The sequence below is a fragment of the Haemorhous mexicanus genome, chromosome 10 (genome assembly GCF_027477595.1).
Source record: "Haemorhous mexicanus isolate bHaeMex1 chromosome 10, bHaeMex1.pri, whole genome shotgun sequence".
Taxonomy (NCBI): Eukaryota; Metazoa; Chordata; class Aves; order Passeriformes; family Fringillidae; genus Haemorhous; species Haemorhous mexicanus.
In genome coordinates, this window is record NC_082350.1 from 9,660,924 (window position 1) to 9,682,061 (window position 21,138).

General features: G+C 41.9%; 1 long non-coding RNA gene across 1 annotated transcript in view; it reads left to right on the forward strand.

Moving 5' to 3' along the window:
• The first annotated feature begins 373 nt into the window (after positions 1 to 373).
• The window catches only part of LOC132331662 (uncharacterized), a 125,437-nt gene continuing 104,672 nt past the window's right edge, over positions 374 to 21,138 (forward strand). Inside the window, exon 1 of the long non-coding RNA XR_009487654.1 lies at positions 374 to 687. This is a non-coding gene — a long non-coding RNA (uncharacterized LOC132331662). The remainder of the gene's footprint in view (positions 688 to 21,138) is intronic.

Sequence of the window (21,138 nt, forward strand, 5' to 3'; positions counted from 1 at the left end):
TCCTTTAAAATAATTATATTATTATATTGTAAGTACATTGTTTGATTGCACGTGTAATGAATGCAGTCCTTTCCTTCTCATTGGATTAACAGTTTAATGCTCCTGAACCCACCTGTCCCTGCAGCATTTGCACAGGATCTTTTGCAATCCATTTCAGCTCCCTACCTAGAGTTCAGCTAAGCCACAGATAATCCTTTTGCCCTAAGGTGAGGTAGCAAGTTAAGGGTGATTCAGTGACCTCTGGCATCTCTTTTCAAGCAGCTGAAGTTGAAGGATGAGCTGAAGATCCTCTCTCTGAATAAAGCTATAAATGAAAAAAATAAAGGAGGGAAAACCTCATCACTTAAGCTGCCATTCTTACTGTAGGCAAAGAATGCAATGCAGCTTGGTAGTTGTGTTATCTTGTGAAAAGAGATCTTCCTGTGGAAAAAAAAAATCCTCAAGCTGCCCCTACAATGGAGATGTCCCTGCAGGAGGCATGGTTTGTGACTGAGGGGTATGGAATTGCAGGTGGGCTGGAACTGGGGTGAGCTGGTCTGTGACTACAAGGCTCTGCCACCCACAAATCCTGTGTTCCAATGGCAGTGCAGTTAATGGCTGGCTGAGTCTGCTGAGAGAACTTCTAGAGGGGCAGGATTTCATCCCCCTTCTAACCAGCAGTCCCTTGAGAGGAGTCTTCTGTAGCAGGTAAGATGTTGTCTCTTTGTACATTTAAAATAGCTTGTTGCCTAATGCTGTCTGATTCCTCTGGATCCCTCCTGTTGGGTCTGCCCTGTTGTTTATGCTGTGTGCAGGCAGAGGAACACTCTAGCTAATTGGGGTGAGATCACAGCTGCAGCTGAAAAATGAGAAATAGCAACTGAAAGATAAAATCCCTTTATTTGACATCTGCCAAAAAGAGAGTGAAAAACAAAGAAAACTAGAAAGAGGAAAAAATTGTGTATTATACCTTTTATGGTTCTGAGCTGCAGAAGGCAATCACAAATACAGCCGAGCTACTTGGAACTTTTAAGTAGCTGTTTGCTGACTGTATGTAGATCTGGAAAGAATAAACATAATGAATTGTGGAATTTAGTCAGCCTATTTTAACTAGAAATAAATCTGAGGCACTAATTTCCAATCAGTGTGATCTGCAATCCAAGCAGTTTAGATTCAGAATGAGTGATTTCTATCCTTCTCTAATTGGAGACTCATCTACTTAAGAAGAGTTTCTGCTGAGGGAGCTAAACCTGACTTTTTCCCTACGTAGAAGCCACACAGAATATAATTTAAAGACCTTACTTTCAGTGCCAAAAGCAGTACTCCATTTCCTCAGAGGCTTGGCATTTGTAGCATGGAGTTGACCAAAGAAGCTGACTCAGCTTTAGCTGAGCTCAAAAGATCACTGAGTTGAATATGTGGCTGTTGGGGACTTTAGGTCCTGCTTGGGAAGACAACTCCCTCCCTAGGAGGTGTGGTGCCATCACCCCTAGAGGTGAGCACCCTGCTAAAGGAGCAGGGTTTAGCTGTCCCAAGGCACAGCAGTGACAAAGAGCACAGGGCCACAGGAGGATGGGTTCCTCTTTGGCTAGATGAGTACAGATTTAGCGGGAAAGTGCACCTGCCTCAAGAGACTGCTCAAAAATTCTGTACTCTGCATTCTCTAAACACAGATTAAGCTCTTTTGCCTTTTAGGGAGCAGAAGGAACCCAGTATTAGTGGAAACATTTCCAGGGGTAAGACTGAGTTTACTTTTCTCCTGCTTGGACTGAAAACGAGCCTGTCTTCTGGTTGAAAGCACAATTCAGGCTGATCTATGGGGTGCAAAGTTCTCTCCAAATCTCTGATGTGGCTGAGATCAGCTTGCAGTGGGACTAAGGCTTTCCTGTCAAGACTTTGATGGTTTGAAAAGCACAGATTCAGCATATGCACAGTGGGCTGGGTAATTTGCAGAACATGCTCTGTTAGCCTGTAGTGCCTTGATGCTTAAGTTGAAGTTTGAGCTGGAAGTTCACTGCTGACTTTTCCCAAGGAGCTAAAAACATTTCAGACTTCTTAAGCAATCAGCATATTACATAGGCAAAATTATATATGTAAATTCTTTTTACAAACAAATTGTTGTCATAATTTTGTATGAATATAGATGTCCTTGAAATTAATACAAGGTGCCTAAATTGTAATCCACACCAGGTCCTTTTATTTATTCTAGGCTGCAAATACTGCAGGTATTCCCAGCTCAGGGTGTTACCTGAGTCTGAAAGGACCCACATTCACTGTTCCTAAGCAATCATTCAGATTGCTTTTCTGCAGGAACTTTCATCAAACTCACATTTTGGGTTTTTTCCAGTGTAATGGAACCTTTGGCTCAGGGTTTTAATGCAGATGGCTCTATAGAAATCTTTAATGAATATGTTGAACCTGGGTCACTTGAACTGCTTTCAGATGATTTAATGCTGACTTCTGCTGTTATCAAGATCCCAACTTGTGATCAGAAACCAGTACTTTCCTTTCTTGCAGAAAAATTATACTACTCAGGGAGGGAACTTGGGGAGAGAAATTTAGCTTATGATTGGATAATAAGTATCTAAGGAGGTACAAATATTTTTCTCTCTTTCATATATACATATGGTTGTTAAATATCTTGGAAAGTATATTGTATTCTGAAACTACTGAAAGTTTGTTAATAATAGAAATGGTTTAGAGCAATTCAGCTATTCTAGCAATGCATGCAGAAGTTTTGGAAAATTTTCTACAATTTATTCTTTCTGTGAAAAAAGAATTGCTTTGTTAGCAAGCCAGCTCCTACTTCCAACTCCATTTTAGGCCAAACTATCTTGAATTGCTCCCAGAACCAGCTGTCTTTTTTGGTTCAGATCAGAATGGACACAGACTGAGCTTTCAATAGTGGCTTGAGGGCTTGAGCTTTTCAGTGGTTTGCTACTGCTTCAATTTTGTACTGAAATCACTAATGATCAGCTGATGATTATTATTGCAGGAGTGTTTAAAGTCCCAGCGTCCCTTTTGTCAAATGAGCTGGTATAGAGACCAGCAGAAAAGTAATCATAGCCTTAATCTCCTGTTCTGTCCCTGGCACAATGAAAAAACTAAGCAGAAGGTGAACATCCTCATTCCACATTTTAGCTGGGTTTATTAATAGATTTGCATTTATTAAATGAGTTTTTACTAGGCTTTCATTGTGTCATAGGTCAATATTCTATGTGGGTACTCAAAGGGTGGTTCTGGAAGTGGAAAGCAAATTCTTTTTACAGCCATGATTTATCCTCATCTTGAGTACTGTATCATATTAACAAAACATTTAGAGTGTGAGAGATGTATGAGTCAAAGTATTGCATTAATAGTTTAAACTGAGGACGGGCCAGAATTTTTCTGTGGTGTCCTCTGATGTGTGTGTGCAATGGAGAGAACAGCCAAAAGGAAATTTGAATGTGGTAAATCAAACTGTTGTTTAACCCACCAGCAGGAATCAGGGGAAAGTTTACACAGCTGCCTCTCAGCACCTGCTAATAATAAAGTATATTTCTACCATCCTGTAGACACAAGTAATATTTTTACCTGGGTGAACAGCAGCACTTGGCTGGCAACAAGTGAAGGAAAATATCACTTCTTTTTTCTTTTTTTTAAACTTTCTTCTCTTTTAGTTGGGTATTATGGACAATATTTGCTTACTTGGGGTGTGTTGTGTTGGAGGTCACCATGTGGTTGCCCTGCAGCTCCTGAGGAGCTGCTTTTATCCTTCTCTGGTGGCAGTGGGAGCCCTGTGGGGTGGCTGCTGTGGGCAGTGGGTCTGGCCCTGCACAGAGCCAGGGCTCTGTGGCCAAGCACCAACACCAGAGACCCAGAGCTTTGCTGGGGTGCCCTGTCTACATCTCCTGTCCAAAGGGCCAGGCTGGATTCAGAGTGATGTCCAGCTCTCTCATGAGTCCTTTGGGTTATTATGGACAAATCTTTTTATTGCTTTGTTTCTTTGTTTCCCTACAATAAAATGAAATAATGTTATTTACCTTCTCTGCAGAGAGTGGCAAGTTTGCAGGTAGGAAATAGGATGAAAGTTAGGCAAGAGTTCATGATTCAGCAATCAATGATTTCTGAGTACTTCCATTTCCTATAACCAGGTCTATACAACCTCAGCTCACCTCCTTCTGCTGACACCTTTGGATGTTCTGCTCCACAGCTCCCTCAGAGACTCTGCAGGGCTCTGGTATCATTCTGGGCACAAGGCAGTCAGGCTTTGAGATAAGCAGGCTCTCTGTGGATGCCTTTCTGCTTTTTTGCATGCATTGGAAAGCTCATCAGAAGGAAGTGAGAAGAGGGAAGGAAAGCACAGCTATTTCAGAGAAACAGGACTGAGTCTGCTGTAGAGCTCTGATATTATGCTAGTCTGATCCCTACAACAAAATATTGGCATGTTCTAATCCATGTGGCTCTTTTCTCAGTGTGAAGCAGTGATTTACTGCAGCTTGATCACAAGCTGCAGCTTTCTTTTGCCCTCCTCTGTTCCATCTCCATCATCCTAACATGTTCATGCAGAGAACACTGCCTGGTACCAGCAGCTGTCCTGCAGGAGGACACCTGCCAGGTGACAATGCCCCTTTCCACACTGCTCTCTGGGACTCTGCATTTTGATTGCCTTTTAGCTGCTGAGTCTCCCCAGACAGAAAAGTGCTGTGCTGAGACTCAGCTGCTGTAAATGTATGTGTGGCACTACTCCCTGGAGTATATACAGCAGCTGGCTTGGAAATTCAAAGCTGCCTTCTCTAAGAACAGGAGATGATGTAATACATTTAGGGATGGGTCTTATCAAGGTTAATAAAATTCTCTGCACCCCTATCTGTGATTTCCTTTAGTCAGGAAGAAGATGAGGGTCTCAGCACTGCTGCCCTGTGCTGTGAGTGCTTTGTTGGCAGGGCTCTGCACCCCACCTCAGGCTCAGGGCAGGGGATCTGTGCTCATGGCCAGCTGACAATGGTTCTGTCTGCCTGCACTGCTCTCTGCAGACTTGGGTGTTTCTGTGTACAGGGCGCTGGGAGAAGTTGAAAGGGTTAAAAGTCTCATATTTTGGTTTCTCAGCTATCTTTGGGATCTGCTAATGCTGAGTGAACCAGCTGGGACAGAGCTCAGCACCAAGAGAGCTGCAGTGAAGCAGCTCTGGGCTGGCTCTGAGCAGGGTGATTCCAGTGTCTGCCGTGGGCAAGGAGAACTGCCTGGGCTGGCTGGCAGGAGGGGCTGAGCCTTGAGGCAGGAATTCTTGGGGCCCACACACAGTCAGTGCAGGCAGCAAGAGGCCCCAGGGTGTGACCCAGCCTGCACCACCCTGCCCAGCTGGTCTCTGCCCCCTGACTCAGGAGAGCCAGGGTCCTGACAGGGGCACTCCAGGGAATCTGCCATCCTGCAGCATGGCCAGAGGGCAGAGCTTTTCTACACGGAATATTTACATTTCTTACAGCTGCTTAGAGCATTTTTTTGCTTGTTTTGGTTAAGTCAGGTATGGACTTTTCTTTAGCATTTTATTTTTTGGGTAAATTGGTTTTTAGCACTAGGCAATTGAAGGTTATTGCATCTCCTCAGTGCCATATGAGGTCCAAGCAGCAGCAAGCAGTGTCTTTGAGCTCTGCACATCCTCATTGTGTGGTGTTGTGGTTAATGTTGCAATCAGAGACCAGCCCCTTGCTGTGCAATATTAAGCAAACATGGATAGAATTCAGTACTACTACCCTGGTAATGAATTCCCTACTGTAGCACTAATGTGAAAGGAAAAATAACCCAGACCAAGACTGTCAGGTCCCAAAGTGGTTTGGCTTCTTGGAATTCACAGGAATGAGCTGCAGGTCTGGCCCACAGTGGTACAGCCTACATCAGCTGAAGTGCAGCAGTGACATGAAATCTGTGTCACTCTTTGGACACACCAAGCCCTGTCCCTGAGCCATGGAGATGTTAGATGGATAAAGAACTTACTGTTCTTTAGAAAAGACATTTTTATTCCCTTAGCAGGCATAGGATACTCATATGTAGTATAAGCAGCAACAATAGAGAAGGTTTAATAATTTTGGTTCATATGCACTATTTGGTTTAAAGCCTTTGGAATGTAATTCCAACCAGACCGTGTGAAAAATAGGATGGTGTTAAAAGACTGCCAGGGAAAAATCCATATACACACACAAAATGGAGTAAGTCTGTAAAGGAAATTGTTTTCTATTTAATATTTTGAATTTTTTTTCCTCTCCTGCTTTCATCTGAACTCAAATCACACCCAATAATATTATTAAAGAACCTCCAGCCATTCTGCATTGCCCTGGGGGTGGTTTTGGCAGGAACCTTATTTTTCTTCCTCAGCTCAGACACAAGTGGGTGATATTTCTCCTGTGCTTCTGCTGTTATTCATAATTCATCCAGGGTGCTGGTCTGTATGTTGGGGAGCTTAGTAATCAGGAAATTTATAAAAAGTAATGACTCACCTGAACCTTCAAATTAAAGATCAGCTGTGATTCACCTGGACTCTCATAAATGCCTTATTTTAGGTTTAAGATTTTAATCTGTTTTAAATCGAGTTACCACGGAAAAAAAAATGAGGAAGCCTTGAATAGACACATATTTTGTTGAGTGATACCTGACTTTCTCCTCTAGGGGAGTAGGTTTGTAATTCTGACACATTTTTATCAAAATAGCCAACCTAAAAAATTTTGAAATATGTAGCCTCACAGGAGATTTATTATATTTGCCTTAAGTTATATTGTCTTGTATTATGTATGACCATTATTTTCAACTGGGAAGAAGTCTTTTTGTAAGCAGGGGAAAAAAAAAATCCTGAGATGGAAAACTACTTATCCAGCCAAAGAGAGTGTAGTTATAGAACAGCCATCTAAACCTTCCACACCATTGTAAAAAATCACCACTTAATTGTTTCTAGTTTAAAAAAGAAAAAAAAAAATCACAAAGAGAAATTCTTAGGATATAGCAAGTCTAAATAAGGACAATTTTACAAACTAATTAAGATTTTCACATGAGAATCACTGCTTCCAACTCAGCTCAAATCCTTTTTAAGCTTTTAAAGAATCATTTTCATAATCATGCATTCTCTTCTGTTTATTGTTTAATCTTGTAGCTTGTTTAATCTTGGTCTTGTAGCTTGCAAGTCAATTACTTCACTGCAAGTTTGTGTTTATGCACCTAAATTTAGGCTGCTTTATTTGTTGAGGGTGATTATAATTCACTTATCTACTGGCAAGTAGGCAGATTCCTGTGTACTATTCACTGTGCACTGGTGCATTGGAAAATAGAAAGAAATAGAAAGAAAACTGAATGATCAGGGTGAAAATTGCTTGGGTGTTAACATTTCCACAGGGAAGAGTACTTGGGGTCTACTGCAGAGTTCTTTATTGTTGCAAGGAGAGGATTCTTGTCCAAACAAAGTCTAATGCTGCATCATAAAGCCTATGTAAAACAAGTCTGAAGGCAGACTTGAAATCAAAATTAGACTGGGGGGTGTTATTGCTTTTTACTGCTTTTATATTCTTTTGATAGAAAAGCAAAATCTCTAATGAAGTAAAAGCCAAACCCACATTCACCCCACATTAAGATGCAAAACTGGAAAACCTGCTGTGAAAACAAGTAACTATAAAGTCAGAAATATCACTGGGGCAGCCCGTGGTAGGTGAATGCCCTCATGTCCTGTTTTTGTCTCAAGGCCAATTACAGTTAGAGTCTGTATGCACAGAAAGTCTAAAATTCTCAGCATCCAGGACTCCAACACAGACTCCCCCTGAAGTATTCCCTTAATAGGGGTGCTCTTGTTTTATTTTCTTTCCACACTTGAAGTTCAGGCTTCAGAAGGGATTTGAAATTGGGTGCAAGTCTCTGTCAGTGAGGGAAAGGAAGTGAGCTTGTTTTGGTGCCCATTCCTCAGGCAAAGGGGTGAGTTTCTACTGTTCTCAAGGGTTGCTGTGTAGCTCTAGTACCCATTAGTTGAAAGAGAATAATAAACAATATTAGAAGTGCTTTGGATGGAGCTTTAACAGTGCCTGGATTGCAAGTTTTTCTGTGGGCAAAATATTCAGTAGAAGTTAATTCATATAAACTAAAGTGTGCATGGAACTTGAACAAACTCTCTAGGGGTCAGTCCTTTTAAGTGCTGTCTTAACTTTGTCAAGTTTAAAGTCAAGCCCCAAGGCTGTGAAGCCTCAAGTCCACGTTCCATTGGATTCTGTGTGCTTACTGGCATCCCTGTGTGTCCATGGAACAGGATTTGACCTGGCCTGTGGGACCAGCAAGAACTTCCTTGTCTGACAGGGAGATCCCTCTGCTTTTGTGGACCAGGCTGGGTGAAAGCAATGCCACAGGAGCTGCAGGAAGAGCAGAAGGGAAACCGTTCCCCAGATGTGAGCAGACAAGACACTGTGCTTTAGAAGACAAAGCAACAGAAAATTATTATCAGCATTGAGTCCAGCTCCATCACCTTCCTTGCATGTGAGCCCAGCAGTCTTCAGCTCCCAAGTGACACAAGGCCACTTTTTGCCTGCCAGTCTTTGCTGAGATGTATGGAAAGGGTTTGGTACAGTCTGCAGGGTGTACAATGACCAGAACTTCACTGCAGTCAAGGATGCCTCCTTGTGCTCCACAGAAATATCCATTCAGAATTCAATTTTTCTGCTTGCCCAAACCCAGCCTTATTCAATTTCCCATGGGGATTTCATAGCAAGGACTTCTTAAGAACCTAATGAGAACCACTAGGCAGGCTCCACAATTGCTGTTGGGATCTTCCCAACTTCATATGGGAGAGACCACAGGGAGAGAGAGAGCACCATTTTATGAACAGAGACATGTTTGTGCTCCTTTCTCTGAGAGGCCTTTCATTGAAAAAAGAAACATTTTAATTTCTGTTCAGGGCCTTCTTTCCATTTCCCTTTTCCTCTGAGTTGCATCAAGAACTTTGAAGTCCCTTTGCTACACTCTGTGCTCCCTTTTTGCCTAGGACCCCTTCTCCAGAGCCTGCTTGGATTCACAGATTACCAGTTCTGTCAGGACTCAGATTTGCTTAAACTGTTTCATTTTCACTGCTTTTCAGGTGTGTAATGATTTCAAGTGAGTCCAAGCACACTTGGATCACACTAATCTTTGCTGGTTAGGTTTGATCAAAGTAGGCTGTGAGGAAACCTTGGCAAACTGGCTTCCTCTGGATCCAGACTGTGCATGGCAAGGGGCACAGAGAACAGCCCCCCAGGAGGGGCTCAGCCTGCCAAGAGATACTTCAAAGGCTCAGGGAGGGAGCAAGAGGGGCTTCCTGTCTCTGTTAATGATCCCACTACTTGATAAGCTTCTAAATTTCTTAAAAATTCCTCTTTGGTTGAGGACACTGAGGAGATGGTCAAATCTAACTGATTTGTCCTCTTTATTCTGGTATGACAAAAAAGGTTGTAGCAAATATGTATAACAAAAAAAGGCTAAAATGTCCACATAATTAGTCTTTTTAGTAGCTTTTATTTTTTAGTTTACGTATGACCTCATAATTGCAATCAAACCTGATGTGAGAAAATTCCATCAATCATTCTTCTAAAAGAAAAAAGTATTTTGATAAATTCAAACAGATGCAGAAGAACAGCACCTCATTCAACAGTCCTACAATATTTACACTACTTTTTTTGGTCTCTTGCCTTCAGTGCACAAGCATTCACTGCAGTGATAATGACATCCCACAGCCATGATAATGGCAACGTTTTTGTCAGTGCTCTTTGCAGCTCTTTCCCACTTTGGTGAGTATTTCTGCTGTGCAGAGCTGCACAAGTTTCTTGTCTTTGCTTTTAACAGAGGTGGCTGTTTTTCTCTCAGCAGAAACTCTACTTCAGCAGCTGTGTGTTCTGCTGAGCTTGTCTCAGGAAGCTCCTGGAAATTTCTTCCCTGTCAGAGCTTTCTGCTTTGCTCTTTGACACAATAACCTTTGAAGCATCTCACAGGAGTATTTCATGAATTTAAGCCCCAAGTGGTATGAGATTGGCATGTGGAGCTTCTAAAATTGTGTGAATGAGAAATGCCCTTTTGGCCTATTTGGAACCACACCAACTGTCTTCATCTTCTCTGCTTAACTTTCTAGATGTGATAAGCATGCCTCAGATTTTGTGCATGCAACTGCACAGATTGGAATTAATCTATTTTTTTTTAAATCCAGTAGTATGTAAATGATTTCCCATGACATTCCATGTCTGGTTTGGTGGTCTTGGAGAAGCTGTTTGCAGTGATGTAGGAACTTCTCCAGACACTGGTAAACCTTATTCACAAACCTGTCTGACTCAGGTTTTACTGCATCAGGTGAAAGCAGGTTCATGGTACGTAGCTTAGGGACTAAACCTGGGCTTTCAGGGGCACCCACAGAAGGGAGGAGCCTTTATTGAGACAGCAGATGATGCATGTTTTACAAATCCTCTCAGTAAAACCTGCTTGCTTGCTTTCATCTTATAGCTCAATTCAGTTATAATAATTATAGGTTGCCTACTTAAATCCCTCTTGCTGTTCAATTAGTTGCTGCATTTACCTCCCACTTATTCTTAAACCATAACTCTGCAGTTTCTTCAACAGCTGTCATACTTCAGTGCAGACTAACCTCTTTAACTTAGTGGGGAGTATGAGTGTGACTGTTTCATACATGCTTTTTATGATTACAGTCACTTGCAAATTGCTTTAAGTTCTATAGGGATAAAAGACTACATAAATCTCTGATTATGGTTATTATGACTATGCTGATGAGAACTGGCTGAGGAACAAGAAATGCTGTCTTGCAACAGCCTCTAAGGTTTTGAAATTCCCCACTGGAACCAGATCAAACCTTTTACTGTCTGTGAAGTAGAGCTGTTGAAACATCCCATTTTCAGATTCCCAAGTCAGACTTTATTAAAATTTGGGATCTTTGTGACTTCACTTGAGATCCCAGATACCTACCTGAACTAAACTCCAGATGTCATTAAATAACATTTTACTTAATGAAAAATGTCTTGTCAAAAACATTTTGAAGGGCTGTAATATTCACTTCTATTGTTTCCATTTCAAGGAGAAAACAACCCAAGTTCTTATCCTCTACTTGGGAAATGGGAACTTAGTGTATTTCTTTATGTTTGGAGCTTTGTAAACAGATCCTAATGGAGATGAGATGAGTAAATAATTGACAGGGATGTGTATTTAGGATGTCTACCTTAAAGGAGTGTACCCCACCAGTCTGAATGTCACTCTCCCTTGGCTTTGAGTACTGCTTGTTTTCTTCAGTCACTCGTGTGACACTTGTCAATTTTCAGTGACCACAGAAAGCAGGTCTTTAAAACACACAGGGAGAGCTATCAGATAATGCCAGCATGCAAAATGCATGGTGTTGAAATGGAATTACTGGGTGACCTCTGGGAGAGTGGCCAGGGGGAAGGTGGATAGCTATGTGTCTTGAAAATAAATTGTCCTTCCACTGCCTCAGAAAAGGAATGTGTGAAAGATGTCAAAGGTCTGTTACCAAGTGGAGCTTTCAGACATGTTGAGAAAGCAGAGCAGCTGCACAAGGCTGCCCACAGGTAACTGCAGGTCAGGGCACAGGGCAAACAGCCCAGCAATGCTCAGGTGAGGAATGGACATTTCCTAGTGAATAATTTTGGCACTGTTAAAAAGGCTTGCATCCAGATTTCGTTCTGTGTGTCCTTAAACATCGCAGAGACAACGTATTGAAATATTAGTGCTGTTCAAATGGATATTTTTGTTCTTGTAGATAAAAGAGATAACTAGGCACACCTGAGCTGTGGCAGGGGAAATGAAATCTGGCTGTGTGCTGTGCACTTGGAGCCTCCTCATACTTCAGAATGGGAAGTTCCCATCAGTCTCATGGGGAACTTGCCCATTATGTTTTTTCTTCATACTTCTAAGCACAATTTTGAAAAATAGATATGTTCCTTCTGATGGAGACTGGGCAATAGTGCAGCAAATAATCTGTTCACAGAATTATAGGAGAGACTTCTACCTGCATCCAGGTCATTATTCTCTTGGTTCTGCTTAAATAGCATCTATTTCTCCCCCATTCTTCAACCTTCTCATGTGAAGAATTCATTGTATTGATTAATTTCCAAACAGCTCTTGGGTTTTGGCCATCTGAAATTTCAGTTCCTTGCCAGCTCATAACAAGCAAAAATATCAAGTGGGGATTGTCTGAGTTCAAGCTCTCTTCTGTATTTTCTGGATGAGGAATATTTTTGGCTCTGCTAATCTTTTCCACCAACCCTTTTTTGGAAACATGGAGGGCAGAGATAATGGTCTAAGTGAGGAGGGGCAATAAACTTTTTTGACTTTTTGTGTAATATAGTGATGTGGTAATATCTGGGACGTGTCCATGTGGTCTGGTTGTTTGATGTTGAGCACTCCTGTGTGTTTCAAAGCTGCAGCTGATCATTCCCAGGAGCAAGAGCACAAAGAAAGTGACTGGAAGGGACAGTTTGAACAATCAGAAATACCCTTTTGAATGGTTCCTTCCAAGTCCTTCTTGTGTTTCCATCTTTCAAGTGTTTCTTTTCTCCTGTTGGGACAGCAAGCCCCACAGAACAGGTGGAGTGGCAGCAACCCTCACATACTTAACAAGGAAGACATAGCTGAATGTTTGGGTTTGGGTTGGGGTTTATGTTGTTGCTCTTCGGTTTTTTTAATTGGGTTTGGGTTTTGGTTGTTTTTTGTTGTTTCTATTAGGTTGTTTTTCTCTTTGTAACAACTAGTTAAAGCACTCCTTGTAGCTAGGCTTATCTACTGCTTCTCCAGCAGACAGGAGTGTTTTGTTTATTTTAGCTAGATGGCTAAATCCTTTAAGCCTCCCAGAAACTTACTCCTGCATTTCAAAGAGCTCTGTGAATACAAAGTGAAGAGAAATATAAATATGCAGAGTGAGCTGTCACCCTACCATTACTTACTTATTACTTACTTACTGTGCATTTACCCCTGATGATTTGAGTGCCTTTGTCTCAGTTCATTTCTGTAGTCTTGGTCTTGCTCTCCTTGGGCTGCTGCTCTTACTGCCATTCCCATGTTCCCCACAGCAGTTTTTTCAGGATTTCTTCTCTTCCAAACCTTGTAAACCTTGCTACAAGCAGTAGTGTCACACTGTCCCCTCATGTCCCACTGTTTACTTCTCTCCCTTGGCTGCCTTCTCTCCAGTCCTGATCCAGGACCCCACTTCACTCAAATTCTCTTGAGTTTTTTCTGTCACTGACTGACAGAGGGAAACACTAGGAACACATCAGACACTGGTGGGTTCTGTAGATGGCAAAATGTTATGTCTTTCTGTAGAATGTAAAGCAATTGCATGGCTAAGCCATAAATCCAATAAAGGAATAGGGTCCTCTTAGTTAAAGGACTTCAGAAATTGCCTCTGCTGCCACTAAAAGCTGTTAACATGTCACTGCAGGATGTGACAATCTGCCCATGCAAAAGGAATGTTATTTAAAGTACTACATTGCATAGGAAGCTAATTCCAGAGCTGCTGTTTTAATGACTTGAACATTCCCAAATTAACCCCTAAGCACTTCCCACAAGTAAGTGCAGCATGCACAATGGATGCATGTTGACACTGCTTTGAGACTTTGTTCTTTAATTTTCCTAAAGGTTTATTTTCCTTAATCCCTTTGCATTTAGTCCCCTGGAATCAGTGAAGATGGCTGGGTAAGCCAGGAAAGCAGGTGGTTTGCTGCAGCATCCTTGAGGCATTTGCACCGAGCAGCTGGTGAGGTGGGTTATAGCCTGCATGCCACGTCCCATGGACAGCCTCCTCACCTTTCCCACACTCCAGGTCTTGGTATCTTCTGGAAAGCTGACTTTTCTGTCCTTCACTGGCTGCCTGGAGCTGACCCAGAGGCAGATTCAGGAAGGACACGGGGCCTGACCCATGTCCAGAGCAGCTGTGACCTGTGCTCTGTGTTGGGCCAGCACAGAGCCACATGAACCTGAACCCATCTTGCTCACCACCAGAGCTGTGAGGTGAGCAGCTGGAAGCCACCCTGGCAGCATGGTGAAAATACAGCCAGTGGAGCTGGAAGCAAGAGGGAATGTAACCCAGCTGGCTCCTAGGGTTTGCAGATGGACTCCCCCCGGGTTAATCACTCAGCAGCTAGAAATCAAGTGGAGCTGATCCCTGAAATGCACTGTGAAAACAGGAATAAAAAAAGGAAAATACATTAAGCCAATCATTATAACAAGGAAAATAAACATGCAAATAAATCATAACAGATCGAAAAGCAGTAAGTTACAAGGACATGTTTTTGTTGGGTTTTTTTATAGTTCCCACTGAGCAAAGAGGAGAAATTAAAAAGGAAAAACTTAACTGATGTTGAAATCAAATTGCAGCACTCAAAAGAATGTGATTAGAATATTTGTTTATCCACCCACCTCAAACACTCTTCTTCTCTTGGGGACACAAATATTGCAATCATAAGAACAATTTTAATTTACGTGGGAAATACATCTTCATTTTGCCCTACTTATAACTTGCTGCAGGGAGATGGGACCCAGTGCTGGCAAGTACTTTTATGGGAAGCTTCACTTGATAGGTTTGAGGGAGAAAACATTGTGTGATCAGCAGGAAATTGCACTTCTACAGCCAGCAGTGGTGGTGGGGGTGTGTGGGAAATCCTTATGGCAGTTTTCATGTGCATGATGGAAGGGTTTGGAGTTGCTTGTGCAAATGAAATGAGTGGGACTCTGCCAGTGCTCAACAGCTGTGACGAAGTGCTCCATTTAGGGAAAGTATCACTGCTAGTCATATCCATTGTCTTAATTTTTCATGGGCTTCCATTAAAGAACTCTGAGATAAAACTTTTAAGTCAGATGGAGTAAATAAGCTCAGCTGACATGTCATCCTTCTGTTTTACTCAATAGTGTTTAGAACTGCTCTGAATAAAAATACTGCTGTGTTCTTTTTTGCAACTGTTTTCACTACAAAATGTGCATTTGTCAAAACCATGTTTAATGAAAAATGAACCAAACAATGGGATGACAGCTAGAATAAGTGAGTGAGGGAATACAAGGACTGAAATGAGGACTCAGAATGATTCTTTCTCAAGGTTACCTCTTAAGTTTTAGTTTGTGGCATTTTCTTTGTACTGTCATGGAAATTAGTATAAAAAACCTGTTTTAAAATGCCAATATGGAAAAAATATTCTTGGTTGGAAATAAATCAGCACAGGACAAGTACTTCAGATCTGTTGGGAAGTTGCCTGAGCTCTTCTGGGAGGATGGTATGTAAATCCAGGACTTTACCTTTCTCTGTATCAGTTTACCACAGTGTTATCTATAATTCTGTTCTGAAAGATGTCTGCTGAGATGGACACAGCCTTCATTGTTCCCACTTTCTCAAAGGAAATGTGTTGATCAACCCAGCTATTTCAAGAAGTTGGTTTCAGTTGTTCTCCAAAGTCTCCCCTATTTCTGGATAGCAAAAGCCAGTGTTTAAATTTCTCCAGTAGAAGGTCAGGTTCATGAAAAGCTGACATTTGTTAATGTTCTTCACTTCAATGAAGACAGATTCATTCCTTTGTCTTACTTTAGGTTGAGACAAAAAGCAGTTTTTACATTAGGTCTTGAATAGGTGTGTGGGCCAGTACAATCATATTTGCAAAGGAGTCCTGGTTTTGTATCCCACCATTTCACTCATACCCAACCTACCTTTTGCTATTTACAGCTGAAGATTTTTTTCGTTGAAATATGGTTGCAGAAGAGTGTATGTACATGTTGATCCAGCTGATAAAGAAACTGAGGTAGAATTTCCTCTTTATCCTTCTGCTTTAACTGCTAATGAGCACAAGGAAAAACTTTGAAGACAAAAGTGCAAAGACAGCTCCCTGAATGACCTGTAGCAGATAATTTATACAATGTTGGTTCACTTCCATTAGGCCCAAATATGTGTTTCCCATTTCTGTCTGAGAGCAATGCAGACAAATGAGCAAGTACTGTATCCTGGTGCTCTTGCAAGCGTGTGTGAGCCCTAGGCTGGAAACCAGAGACATCCAAATTGAGATTTTGGAGGTATTGGAAATAGCACGTCTCATCTTGAGGTTTAGGCTCAGAGAATATAGAGGTGTAAGCTTTGGTAGAGTGTCTGCTTAGTGTATGAGCCTGCATTTTGATTGAAAAGACAAGGAATATTGTTTTGAGCAGGATCTGGTCTTTGTCACTCGGTTTAAAGAAATACAGGGTTCTCAGCAATGATGCCCAATTCTCCTCTCATACTTTGCTCCAGTTAATTATTTTGAGACTTCTGGATTTACCAAGCTCCAACAAAGTTTTACCAGGTGTCTGAGACCATATGCTTAAGAAAGCAAATTGTCTTTTTCCTTCATCTAGCTTTCTTGTGTCAGCAGTGTCTTGTTGAACATCATTTTGCTGGTAAAAAAGTATCAGATCAAACTTTTAATGTTTACTCTTTTTTAACCTTTAAAAATTTTGTTTTCATTGGTTGGGGGCATTCTCTTGTTAAATCTCCTTGCTCCTTAGTGACCCTCTGTGCCACAAGCCCTTTCTGTGGAACATTCTGGCTAAGGTTCTCACGTGCAGAAGCCCTTTGTGTGTGGAGGGAGATGATTTCCTGGTGTTACTGAGTGACATCTAAGAGTCTCTGTCTTGGTTGAGAGCTAGCAATGACGTCATGGGAACAGGCAGTAGCAAGAGGATGGAAATTTTCCAGATGTCTTAGACTTCCTTTCAGCAGCTGGGGTCTGGTGACTGTAGCAGCCAAATCTGCAGATTTTCAAGCTGAAATCTGGATTCTCTCTGCACTGGGTAGGAAACCTTCTCCCCTGCTCACAGCACATGGTGAGACATGTGTGTTTAGCTGTGTGCCCCCAGCTCCCCCAGGAGTTATGGGCTCAGTGCCAAGGTCACTGAATGCCACTGGTGGTGTTGCTGGGGGGGCATGAGGTTAAATCACAGGTCCTTGGTTTGTCCTGCTTTAGAGGTGGCAGCAGGCAGACAAAGAAAGAGTTTTCCAGACTGAAGAATGAGGTGAATAATTAGTGGGCAGGCAGAGTGAGAGATATGGGCTTCAATTGCAGCAGGAAGGTGGCAATTTAACTTTGGTGTTAGGAAACCTGTTGGGTGGAAAAGCACTGGATTCTTATCCTGCATCCTCTCCACAGCTGACCTTGTGCCATTTGTGACAAACAGGGCATTTGCAGCTCTCTGTGATTTGACCTCTACAGGTGACTTCAGACCCTGCTTTGACTTATTCAAGTCTCTCAACCTGCATATCTATGGAGTGGCACTGGCTGTTCTCTGTACATTAAAGCATTCTGCCATTTGCTGCTCAAGAACAAGTTTGTGTTTTCTCTCTGAAGTTCATGAATTTAATTCTGTTCTTTCCTGTTGATATTGGCAAGTATCTATCAGAGAGAGTACCCTGTGTGTTTTCATTGTGGCCATCTGTCCTGGTATTAACAAAATGATTGCATAATCCAAACAACTGAATCCTTTGAGTGAGGAAGAAAAAGAAAGATACACAGGAGTCATGTGGCTGACATGCACCACAGTGATCCAAATAATTGTGGAATCAGAAATAATAATAAGGTATTAGATTTCTCAGTGGAAAGATGCTTGATCTTCTGAGGAACAATTAAAAATACAATATGCAATGAAAGCACTCAACTGTGATACAAATGTGTGCCTCAGGCTCCATAGCGTTTATCAAACAAAGTCATCGTGGTGCATTTTAAAACTGAGAAACATAATTAAAATGCATTCCTGACAAGGAGAAGAGACATTCTCTTCCCATTTGACTGCCTTTCCTATCTGCTCTCTCTCTTGAGTACCCAGGGAGTGAAGGGACCAGTCCTGCTCTGCACCACGAGGTCAGGGTGGTTGTGGCTCCTCATTCCTCCAGCCTCTGCAGCGTGTCCAAAGCAGCATCTGTAGGCACTGATATAAGTGGGCTCTACCCAGAGTGAGACAGATGGGAAATTTGGTTTGTTTGTTGTAATTATTGAGCTGATGAGTCATGTATGTTGCTTGAAAGAAGGCAAGGTTTTAACATGATGGAGAGTCTCAGCTGTCGCTGACTCTAATCTGTTGGGAAAAGATTGAGACCTTCAAGAGAAAGTACAGCTGCTCAGGAAACACTATAGAAACCTGCAGGCATCCTTTGTTCTGTTACAGAAAACAATCCATACCAGTTAATTCATGAAGTAACTTTAGGCTGCTTTGCTCTCCTACCTGAGCCTAAGTTGTACAAGACAGGAGCATCATTTCTGAGACCACCCTAGGGCTACAGGTGGGGTACAGCTGTGGGCAGCTTTGTGGTACCCCCAGAATTAAAATAGGTTTCTGAGTTTGAATGGGGCAAATGCATGTGGTGGTGATGCTTGTGATATTTTTCTGATTAGGAAAGAGACAAATTCTTAAGTTAGCTTTGAAGAATTCAAAAAAGTGCAATTTTGTTCTAGAATCCCTAGATAAAAACTCTGTGTCTTGCCGTGTCCTGTTTCAGAGTAAAAGCCAAGCTCACCTTGACTCTGAAAACAGACTGGCAAAAAAATTAGGGTAGGATGATTACACACTGGCTAATGTTGTCACATGCAAAAGCATGATCTTCTACTGTTCAAAAATGAAATTTTGATGATAGCAATGATTCCTTTCAACAGCTGTAGAGGTGGTAGCATTTTAAAAACCTTGAATGTTGAAAAAAATTATAAGGAATATATGTTTTTTTCACCTCTTTTAAATCTATGCTTTTATGCTATAATTAATTGTTTGAATGCCAGTTATTTGGTTATGGTGATATTTATAGCACAGATAATTTGTTATCTTTGGCAACAATTGTTTTTTTCTAATGGTTTGTCAAATTCTGTTTCTTTTAACTTGGGAATGGCTGGGAGAAGCTCAGCCCATTGTCAAAAGCAGAGGCAGAGAAAGAGCAGTTTCTGATAACTGCAGCCTTTGATGTTCATATTCCATATTCCAAGAAGAGCACACAAAGACTATACCTTTGTGCTTTCAGTAATTTACAATAACCAACAGAAGGTTCAGTATGCTGGCAAGGAAAATGTAATTTATTTTACTCTCTCAGAGAAAGACTTTCAATGTATGATGTGTTATGGTTACTGGATAAGAGGATCAGGGCTTGGTGTGATTTATATATACTCTCACTAACATTTTGCCTTTTTTTTCCCCTATATGGGAACTGTGAGGATAAAGAGGGAAGATTTGAAAACTAAAGAATATACTTTTGATCTCCTGGGAAACGTGCTTTCAGATAAAAGGCTCTTTGCTGCCCCTTTTTACCAACACAAGTAAGACTGGCAAAAATGACTGCACCCAGAGAAGATGGATGGATCTGCTGGTTGCAAACATTTCATCTAGAGATGATGGATTGTGCTAACCTTGGTTCTCTGTGAAACAGCAGGGTAATGTGCTCTTTGCTTTCCTTTTTAGTTAGAGCTGGTGCTTGAGGCAGAATCCAGCTCTTGCTGTGAGCATAGCTTTGGTGTCAGGGGCCTGACAAGAAGCCAACAGCTCTCCCATTGCTGGGGGAGAGGGTGGGCAGGAGAGCTCTGTCAGGATGGTGACCAGCCTGGCCTTTGGCTCCCTTCTCTTCAGGGATTGTGCATAGGAATCCTTCTGGCAGAAGGAATGCACAGTGCCAGTAAGGACAGGGACAGGAAGGCAGTGGTGGCAGCTTTCTGCATCAGTCTTCTCCTCTCCTGCTTAGTCTAAAATGACTTTCTGTAAGCCTCAAAGGTTCTTACTACTGCTGTTGTTTTAATGATGAGCATAGTCCCAATGGTAAGAAGCCTTTCTGAAAAAATAGAAGAGCTTGGTTCCTTCATCTTTTTGGCCATAAAATCAAGGGGAAATTGCAACAAGCTGTTGAATCCCAGCTAAAATTTTTCCACTGGGATCTGTTCCAATGGAGAACACATGATGGTTTGCAACCAGATAGGAAGTGTCTCAAGTCTGTCCAGCTTGAACTTGGATAACTCAGGAAAGGAAAAAGAGACCCACAGTGTTAGAAATGCTACAACAAGTTTTGGGTTGGAAATTGCAGAAGTCCTCGTGCTAAGAAAATATAAGTACAATGGAACTGAATTCAATAAAGATGAGCTATGGTGGGGGTTGTGCCTGGAGCAGGACTCCACAGCTCCACACAGCTTTATTAACAAGGAAGAGAGCACAGCCAAGACTTTTTTAATGAATGTCTGATGCCACAGAAGGATAGTAAGGAACATTGCTCAGAGCATTGCTTGTAAGGAGTCTCGCACTTCTGCCTCTCCCTTCCCTAAACTCCATAGTAACTAGGGACAGAGACACATATTGTTTCATTGTGAAGGAAATTAAAACAGGCTCTGACTTGGAGGAAATCTTGCAGAGGAACCGAAAAGACTGCCTTACCCTTGCTTGTGATTGTGGATTCAAGGGTCTCTCTAAGGTAAAAGGCACTTTGGGGGAGAATTGGGGGAAACCTGTACAATTCTTTTCCTGCTCCTGAGCAATGCAGTGGGCTGTGCTGGACACAAACCTAGAGCTTGCTTAGAGCAAAGGAAGCTTGCACCATGTGGTGCTTCAGAAATGGGAACCCACCCTGTCCTCTCGTCTCCCCACACCACCACAGGATCAAAGCTTGCCCTTAAAAGCAGCCTGTAATATGGCTGTGGTTGCTGGCATTACTGCTTTTGCTATTTATTTCTGGCATTCATTCCCTTGGGCTGAAGGGCTGAGAGGTACAATCTGTGTTTTGACAGCCTTGGTTTTTATTTCTCATTGAAGTGAGCTTGGAAATGGGCTTCTTCATTGCATTGTCTTATGGACTAGTGGGGTGGTTCTCTTTTGTGTTATGGTGATTGTGTTTCTTCCTACACTGTTATCAGGACTGCATTTTGGATTTATTCCCACAGCACACATTTGCCATTGGTTTTCAGCAACATAAATATATGCTGACAAGAATGAGGTCCTTTGGTGTGAAGGAGGAGGTGATGACTTACAGTAATGATTTCATCTTTAACAGACTGAGCTACAGGGGTGAGTCTTTACCAGAGTAAGTGAATAAATGTGATGTATAAGTGGAGCCATGAAAACATGCTCACCTTTCTTCAGCAGGCTTTAACCTTTCAGGACCAGTTTATCATATGCTGATCCATCAGAATCTGCTGTCTTCAACAC